At 37.4% G+C, this 9,412-nt stretch overlaps 1 pseudogene; it reads left to right on the forward strand.

Moving 5' to 3' along the window:
• Positions 1-891: 891 nt before the first annotated feature.
• LOC102860236 lies at positions 892-4,257 on the forward strand (annotated as a pseudogene).
• Positions 4,258-9,412: the final 5,155 nt, after the last annotated feature.

The raw sequence follows: 9,412 nt of genomic DNA on the forward strand, positions 1-9,412 counted from the left end.
AAAAAAAACCAGACATTCGGATGGCGGGGAAGAAGAACAAACTGGGGAGGAGGGTAGAGAAAATGGTGCAGTAATGAAGGAATGAAAACCCAAAATCCCTGTAAATGTTCATTAAAACTAATAAAATTAAAGAAAGATGGACTTCATCACATACTGCATGTGCTACTACTGAGGAGAGATTGTAATATAATACTTAAAAAACTGAACCAAACAAATAAAGAAATCTCTGAAATTAAAAAAAAAACAAACAAAAACAATGTATATAAACTTTATAAGTACTCCAATACTAAACAAAAATTTTATTTAAATTGAAGAAAGAGTGAACTGGAAGAGTAGGAGGAAAATGTGCAACAATGATTGAAAATCTAACTTTTCTGTAAACTTACAGTCAAATCACAATTTAAAAAAAAGAAAGAAAACAAAAATTTCCAGAAAAATAAATCCTGACCAATAGAATCCAACAGTACATTTAAAAAAAAAATATTCACCATTACCAAGGGAGATTCATAACAAGTATGCAAGGATGGTTCAACATAAGAAAAGCAGTCAGGACAGAGCCTCCCCGCGACCCCTGCAAAGGGCCATGCTGGCTGGCAGCAGCTCCCCCAGTGCCTCTCCTCGTGCTGCCCCACCAGAGATCCTTGGAGGCGGGGGTGGGGGGTAGGGGGGGTGTCCCTGGGCCAGGCTGGGCTCTGGCCACCTCATCGCCTGCCATCGGGCCATCCAGGAGCTCTCTTGTCCCCTGCAGATTGATTGGATTATAAAGAATTTTAACATTGCTCAGGACTTTGCTGAGGATTATTTTTATGTTTTTGCTCAAGAGAAACCTCTGAATCTACCAAGTAGCTCTGAAAGTAACCCTTTGTGTGGGTTATCCATATGGATGTTTTCATGAAGAGGAGCGAAAAGCCAGAAGGCTATAGACAGAAGAGGCCAAAAACCTTTCCAGCCTGTAATTATAATGGCAACAGCAGGCAAATGTTGCAAGAAATTCGGGAATCCCTTAGGAATTTATCCAAGCCATCTGATGCTGCTAATGGTGAGCATAATGTGAATAAAAAACCTGTAGAAGATCTTTGACAAGTCAGAAATGCACCTAAATTTGTGATACATCATAAAGCCTTATAGGAAATTCGAAACTATTACCATTTGCAAACGAAACAAGTTCTTCTTCTCGGAGTACTTCAGAAATTAATCCACAAATGTTCCAAGATTTGCATGCCGCTGGATTTGATGAGGATATGATTATACAAGCTCTTCAGAAAACAAATAACAGAAATATGGAAGCAGCAATTGAGTTCATTAGTAAAATGAGTTACCAGGATCCTCGACGGTAGCAGATGACTGCAGCAGTGGCCAGGCCTGGTAATCCCAACATGAAGCCAGGACTTGTACAACAATCAATCAATCAATCGTAAACAAAGCTGGAAAAGTTCCAAAGATTCCTTAGTTCCTCAGAGACATGGCCTGGGCCTGGGAGATGCTGTGGTGTATCGTTCGGAAAGTCCCAACTTGCAGCCTGACGTAGGAAGACCTTTGTCGGGATCTGGCATAGCAGCATTTTCTCAGGCTCATTCTAGTAACGGACAGAGAGTAAACCCCCTGCCACCACCTCAAGTAAGGAGTGTCACGCCTCCACCCGCTCCAAGAGGCCAGACTCCCCCTCCAAGAGGTACAACACCTCCTCCTCCCTCATGGGAACCAAACTCCCAAACAAAGCGATATTCTGGTAACATGGAATATGTAATCTCCCGAATCTCTCCTGTTCCTGTTCCACCTGGGCCATGGCAGGAGGGCTATCCACCACCACCTCTTACCACTTCCCCAATGAACCCACCCAGTCAGGGACAGAGAGGCATGAGTTCTGTTCCTGTGGGCAGACAGCCAATCATCATGCAGAGTTCTAACAAATTTAACTTCCCACCAGGAAGGCCTGGAATTCAGAATGGGAATGGTCAAACTGACTTTTTGATACACCAAACTGTTGTCCCTACTGGTGCTGTGAATCGACAGCCACCCCCTCCATATCCTTTGGCCCCAGCTAATGGACAGAATCCTTCGACTTTACAAACAGGGGGACCTGCTGCTCCTTCATCATATACGAATGGAAATATTCCTCAGTCTATGATGGTGCCAAACCGAAATAGTCACAACATGGAACTTTATAACATTAATGTACCTGGAACCACTTGGCCTCAGTCATCTTCTGCTCCAGCCCAGTCATCCCCAGGCAGTGGCCATGAAATCCCGACATGGCAACCGAACATACCAGTGAGGTCAAATTCTTTTAATAATCCACTGGGGAATCGAACAAGTCACTCTACTAATTCTCAGCCTTCAGCTACAACAGTAACAGCAATTACACCAGCTCCTATTCAACAACCTGTGAAAAGCATTCGTGTATTAAAGCCAGAACTCCAGACTGCTTTAGCACCGACACACCCTTCCTGGATCCCACAGCCAGTTCAGACTGTTCAGTCCAATCCTTTTCCTGAGAGTACCACTTCAAATGTGACTGTTATGCCACCTGTGGCTGAAGCGCCAAGCTATCAAGGCCCACCACCGCCTTATCCTAAACATCTGCTACACCAGAACTCCTCTGTTCCTCCGTATGAATCGATAAATAAACCTGGCAAAGAGGATCAGCCTAGCTTACCCAAGGAAGATGAGGGCAAAAAAAGTTATGAAACTGTTGATAGTGGAGATAAAGAAAAAGAAAAAAAACCAGATTACAACTTCACCTATTACTGTTAGAAAAAACAAGAAAGATGAAGAGTGAAGGGAATCTCTCGCTCCACAGGCATTTAAGTTCTTTATGGAGCAACATGTAGAAGATGTTCTCAAATCTCACCAGCAGCGTCTGCATTGTAAAAAGCAGTTAGACAATGAAATGATGCAGGTTGAATTATCCCAAGATGCCCAGGATCAAATAAGAAAGATGCTTTGCCATAAAGAGTCTAATTACATTCCTTTTAAAAGAGCTAAAATGGACAAGTCTATGTTCGTAAAGATAAAGACACTAGGAATAGGTGCCTTTGGTGAAGTCTGTCCAGCAAAAAAAGTAGATACTAAGGCTTTGTATGCAACAAAAACTCTTAAAAAAAAAAGATGTCTTGCTTCGAAATCAAGTTGCTCATGTTAAAGCTGAGTGAGATATTCTGGCTGAAGCAGACAGTGAATGGGTAGTTCGTCTGTATTACTCATTTCAAGATAAGGACAATTTATACTTATACAGGACTACATTCCTGGAGGAATTAGATTGGGCATCTTTCCAGAAAATCTAGCACGATTCTACATAGCGGAACTTACCTGTGCAGTTGAAAGTGTTCATAAAATGGGTTCTATTCATAGCGATATTAAACCTGATAATATTTTGATCGATCGTGATGGACATATTAAATTGACTGAACTCGGCCTCTGCACTGGCTTCAGATGGATGCACTATTCTAAATACTATCAGAGTGGTGACCATCCACGACAAGATAGCATGAATTTCAGTAATGAATGGGGCGACCCCTCTAACTGTCAATGTGCATACAGATCGAAGCCACTAGAGCGGAGAGCTGCACACCAGCACCAGTGATACCCGGCACATTCTTTGGTTGGGACTCCCAATTATATTGCACCCGAAGTGTTGCTACGAACAGGATATACACAGTTATGTGATTGGTGGAGTGTCGGCGTTATTCTTTTTGAAATGTTGGTAGGACAACCTCCTTTCTTGGCACAGACACCATTAGAAATTCAAATGAAGGTTATCAACTGGCAAACATCTCTTCACATTCCACCACAAGCTAAGCTGAGTCCCGAAGCCTCTGACCTTATTATCAAACTTTGTTGAGGACCAGAAGACCGCTTAGGCAAGAATGGTGCTGTTGAGATAAAAGCACATTCCTTTCTGAAAACTATTGATTTCTCCAGTGACCTGAGTCTGTTTCATACATTCCTAAAATCACACATCCAACAGATACATCCAACTTTGACCCAGTTGATCCTGATAAGTTATGGAGTGATGGTAATGAGGAAGAAAATGTGAATGACACCCTGAATGGATGGTATAAAAATGGAAAGCACCCGGAGCATGCTTTCTATGAGTTCACCTTCTGGAGGTTTTTTGATGACAATGGGTACCCGTACAACTATCCAAAGCCTATTGAATATGAATACATGAATTCACAAGGTTCAGAGCAGCAGTCAGATGAAGGCGATCCACCTGCAGGCTCAGAGATAACAAGTCGTGATCTAGTGTATGTTTAACATTCTAGGAAAGAATTGAACCATGATTCCATAATACATTTTCAAAAAAGGCCTCAAATGCAGGGAATTATGAGGTTCTTAGAGGAAAAATATGCAAATAAAGCAGAGCTATGTGTGTGTGCTCTGTGTACACTATTTTATTTTCCTAAATTATGGGAACTCTTTAAAGTTAATTTATTCCCACCTTTTTAATCAGTAATTCAGAATAAAAAATGTTATAAGGAAAGTAAATTTTAAATTCAATATTACACTCAGTTATTGGTACTTAAAGTACTTAAAATTTTAAAAAAATTATAATGCTTTGTTTAAAAGGAAAAGCCTGGTATCTATTTGTATATATGCTAAATAACTTTTTTAAAAAGAGTTCTTGAGACTTTTCTTGGAAAGACAGTTTTAGTTTCACCTTGCTTTAATCAAATATGAAACATACCCCATATTTGAGCTTTTTCTTCTTTTTTTTCCCCTGTGACTTTCATTTTGATACATATAAGCCATCATCTTCGCTCATGATAACCTGTGTCATTCACATCCTGCAACCGGGAAATACAGGGTTGAGACAGTATGTTCATCAGAAGGGAAAATAACACAGCCTTTCTGGCTTTCCCTCTGTGTGATACATAATCTAGCATTTCTTTCTCAAGATTTACTGGCTTTAATTAAAACAGACATTCGGGGGGGGAAGAAGAACGAACTGGGGAGGAGGGTAGAGAAAACAGTGCAACAATGAACGAATGAAAACCCAAAATCTCTGTAAATGTTCATTAAAACTAATAAAATTTAATAATAATAATAAAAAAATTTACTGGCTTTAGAAGATCCTAAAGCACTACCAGTTTTATTTCTATGTTGGTGTTTTTAATACTGCTTCCATTTGAAAAGGAAACAAAGCTGCCATAAAATAATTTAAATTAAAAAACCAAGATCATTCATGTTTTTATTTTAAAATTTAAAAATCTTTTTTCTGCTATTGTAAAAAACTATACTCAAACTATGGGAAACTCACTAGAAACTTATTTCTGTATAGTGGCTGCTTCTGATTTTGTCATCAATAATGATATAGCTTTCTTCTTTTTCTTTCAGACTGTACTTGGTAAAGGAAAATCTATTTGACTAGATTTCAGTTACAGCCTATTAATTGGTGAGAACAGTAATCATTATCTAGAAATTGAAACTGCCATTAGTAATTAAGAAAAGTTACATAGTAGAAAAAAGTTACATAGTCACAGTAGAAAATCCAAATTTTCCTAATTCATTACATGTTTTTAAAAACTTGTTACATATGCTTGGACTTAAGAATGGCATATTTAACCAAAACACATTTAGTTTCTTTTAGGGAAGGAGCAAAGAGCTCTTTTCTGACATTAGTGAATTTTTATATTTTGGGGTTTTTTTAAATTTTCTTTTCTTTGGCACCATTAATAATGAATTATTCTTTCAAAACACTTAATAATTCTAGTGATTTTCAAACCCATAACTTTATTTAAAAGCTAATGGGAAAATATATGCATTAAAGGCATATTTGCAATTAATTTGAAGGCAAAGTGGTTTCAGTTGATTTGGGGAGAAGCCAAAATACTTACTTAGCTCACAACTCTCCACCTTTGTTGGGTAGCCCTTGGATCCCAGCTGGAAACATTTCCCTGGAATGGTAGTCTTTTGGGGGTCACTGGACCTTTTGAGTAATGGGACTGCAGTGCAGCTTCTTAGCACTAGGCCACAGAGTGCTCCCATCCTTTTGAGAAATTAAGGCTGTGGAATCATCCCAGAAAAATGCACATTGATGTTGCCTAGTGCTTCAGGAGAGTTCTGGACACATTGAAATGCAGATTCTAGGTAAAGGACTCCTGTCCTGGAGTAAAATTAAGAATTCAGCTTTTCATTTATTCTTCAGTACTAAGATTAGCACATCTTTGTATAAATTCTGATAATACATGATGGAAAAGGCCTCTTGTATCATGTGATGCCTCTATGAATAATCTTTCTTACTGGTATAGCACTGAGATGTTTTCAGACACACCATTTTGAGGGTGCTGAAATCTATAGTTAGCTTTATTCTAATCAGAAAATTGTAAAAGAACCATAATGGTATTGCAGCCTTAACTTCATGGCACATTTGAGCAGTCTCATGGAATCCTGTGCAGCACAAACTAGGTCGCTCAGTACTCACATTGCAAAGATCTTACTTTTGCTTGTTGGGATTTTTTTCAGTGAGGTTTATTTAAATTTTCATTTAGTTATTTTACTTTTTGGACTATGGTGCAACAACAGTATAAAGCCAACTTTGTTACACTTGCGTTGTAGGAACACTAAGGTGCTGTCTGCCTCTCCCGTCCCCCATTCTCTCATCTGTATTTTGCCCTTGCTCCTCAGATGTAATGGACACTACATATTCTATGCTTTTTTCAAATTCACTTTGACAGTATACACTTTATATGTTCATCCGAAGCAGTAACTGCCTATGGTATCTGCAATTTTACTAGTTTAAATATGCTTACCAGGTGTCTTATTCTATTCAGTTCTGCTATAAAATGTTTTCCTGACCAAAAAGTGAGAATTCCAACATAAAAAATATAGATGTTCTCAACTGAAATAGTGAAAACATTGGTTATACATGTTTTCTTTTTTAAATAATTTCCCCACTCCTTATAGTATTTTACTGTCTTCTTATACTTATCCCTGTTTATGCATATCAATAGTATTTATAAAATGTGTTCTATAATTATGTCATTGTAGATACTATTCTGTATTGTCCAGTGATACCCTAAGGCAGGCCCTATTGCTGTATCTTTTCTACCTTTGTAATAGAAACTCTAGAATGTATGACTAAGAAGTCACTTTGAAATTTACTTTTCTTATTTTCTTTTTTTTTTAAATAGCATTCAGTTTATTACAAATATTTAGTATTGGCTTCCTATATTTCCTGCCTTGTGTTTTTATCATAATTATGTTTTCATCTAGATGAGCATCCTTTATACACAAACAAATAAAACAAATTAAACATAATAAGTTCAAAGAAATACTTTCAAAAATCTCCATATGATTAGAAGGGTTCAGGTTGAATATTCCTTGAAAGTCTGTTTTAATTGTCCCATTGTCACAGTGCTTGTCAAAACCAGTTCTGATTAATCTCCTTTGTCAGTGTGTCCTTTGCCATTCCCTATCACTCCTCCCTCAGAGAGATTTCACCCTGATTCATAAGGAAAAGGGGACAGCGTATTCTTTTAGCTACTTCCTGCTGAAAAGGGACGCTGTAGGTTTCAGGGTGAAGATCTTCTCTCACTCTAAAGGGCCCCTTTGGCAATAGGAAACACATAAACTATTGTGGAGATTGATTTTGGAATTTAGATGCACTGTGAAATTGACTTTTTAAAAAAGTTATTACCTTCTGTTGTTGCAAAGTACAAAACTGTGAGTGAAAATGTTTTATTCTGACTTAATGTTAGAAATTAGAGAATGCAGTGGGAGGATTTTTAGACGTTGCTGCTGTTGTTACCCAAAGTACCTTTAGGAAATAAAAAGGTTTTGGTATTTAAGGCAAAACATTTAGCCTCTTTGCTTTAATCTAAAGCAAAAAAGAATTTGGGTCAACATATTGGTGTATTTGTAAAGCACCTTAATATATATCTCCATGGAAGGCTTTATACAAGTTCACTTTTATATTGTATTGTGTATATAAGTATTTCATATTCAAATTGAATCAGTGACCACACTACAGTTTTATAAAATAAAGCTTTGTAAAAAAATAATAAAGCTTTGTTAGGGAAAAGAATTACAGCTTTGCAGCATAAAGGAATTGTCCTGTGTTTTTAATGAATTTATTTGTATTTTCCAAATTGTTGTCTCTAGTGTAACATTTGCTGAGACAATAAAAAAGCAAAATTCGGATTAAAAAAAAAGCAGTCAGTGTAATTCTTTGCATTAACAAAGCAACAAACAAGAACCACATGATCCTATCAACTATGCAGGAAAGGTCTTTGACAAAATCCAGCACCCTTTCCTGATTAAAACATGCAACAAAACAGGAATAGAAGGGAGTTTCCTCAACATAGTAAAAAGTATATATGCAAAATCAAGAGCTAATAACTCACAAAGGAGAGAGATTAAAGCCATTTCCTTTGAGAACAGGAACTAGGCAAGGATGCCCCTTTATCACCTCTCCTCTTCAATACTGTATGGGAAGACTTAGCGATAGCAATAAGACAAGAGAAGGAAATAAGAAGTATTCATTCAAATTGGCAGAGAAGACAAAATTTTCCCTATATATAGACGATATGATAGTATACTTAAAAAACCCTAAAGACTCAGCAAGAAAACTACTGGACATAGTTGGACAATTCAGCAAAATGGCAGGATACAAGATCAACATACAAAATTAATTGGATTTCTTTACAGTGACTAAGAGAATACAGAAATGGAGTTAAGAAAAACAATACCCATCATAATAGTTGACCCCAGGATTAAATACTTGGGAGTAAATCTAACTAAATCTGTTCAAAGAAAAATACAAAACATTACTACAAGAAACAACAAGAGACCTGGAGAAATGGAAGAATATACTATGCTTTTGGATAGGAAGACTCAATATTGTGAAAATTACAATTCTACCAAAGGCAACCTACAAGTTCAATGCGATCCCAAAACAAATACCAAATCCATTCTTTAAGGAGATGTAAAAGACAATTTCCAATTTCATCTGGAATGGAAAAAGACCCCGAATAAGTAAAGCACTTCTGAAAAATAGAAACAAGGTAGGAGGCATCTCACTCCCTGATCTTAAATCCTACTATGCAGTCATGGTAGTCAAGGCAGCATGGTACTGGTACAGGAACAGACACATAGATCAGTGGAGTAGAATTGAGAACCCAGAAATCAGACCATCTACTGATTTTTAAAAATTTTGTTTTATACTGATTTACATACAAAGTTCATATACATTGTTTTTCTCACTGGACTTTTCCCCTTTACCAATCCCTCCTTCCACCTATGAAATTGTGCAACCCTGTGTTTAAACTCCACCACAACCCCTTGGATCCTTGTACATAATGGTATTTGTCTTTATGAGGCTGAATTAGTTCACTTAGCATAATGCTCTCCAGACCCTCCCATGTTAGTCATTTACAAAATCATTGCTCCTGTGTGTGCATAGTATTCCGTT

Source organism: Elephantulus edwardii, unplaced genomic scaffold, assembly GCF_000299155.1.
Source record: "Elephantulus edwardii isolate Elephantulus edwardi_28Jun2011 unplaced genomic scaffold, EleEdw1.0 scaffold00587, whole genome shotgun sequence".
NCBI lineage: Eukaryota > Metazoa > Chordata > Mammalia > Macroscelidea > Macroscelididae > Elephantulus > Elephantulus edwardii.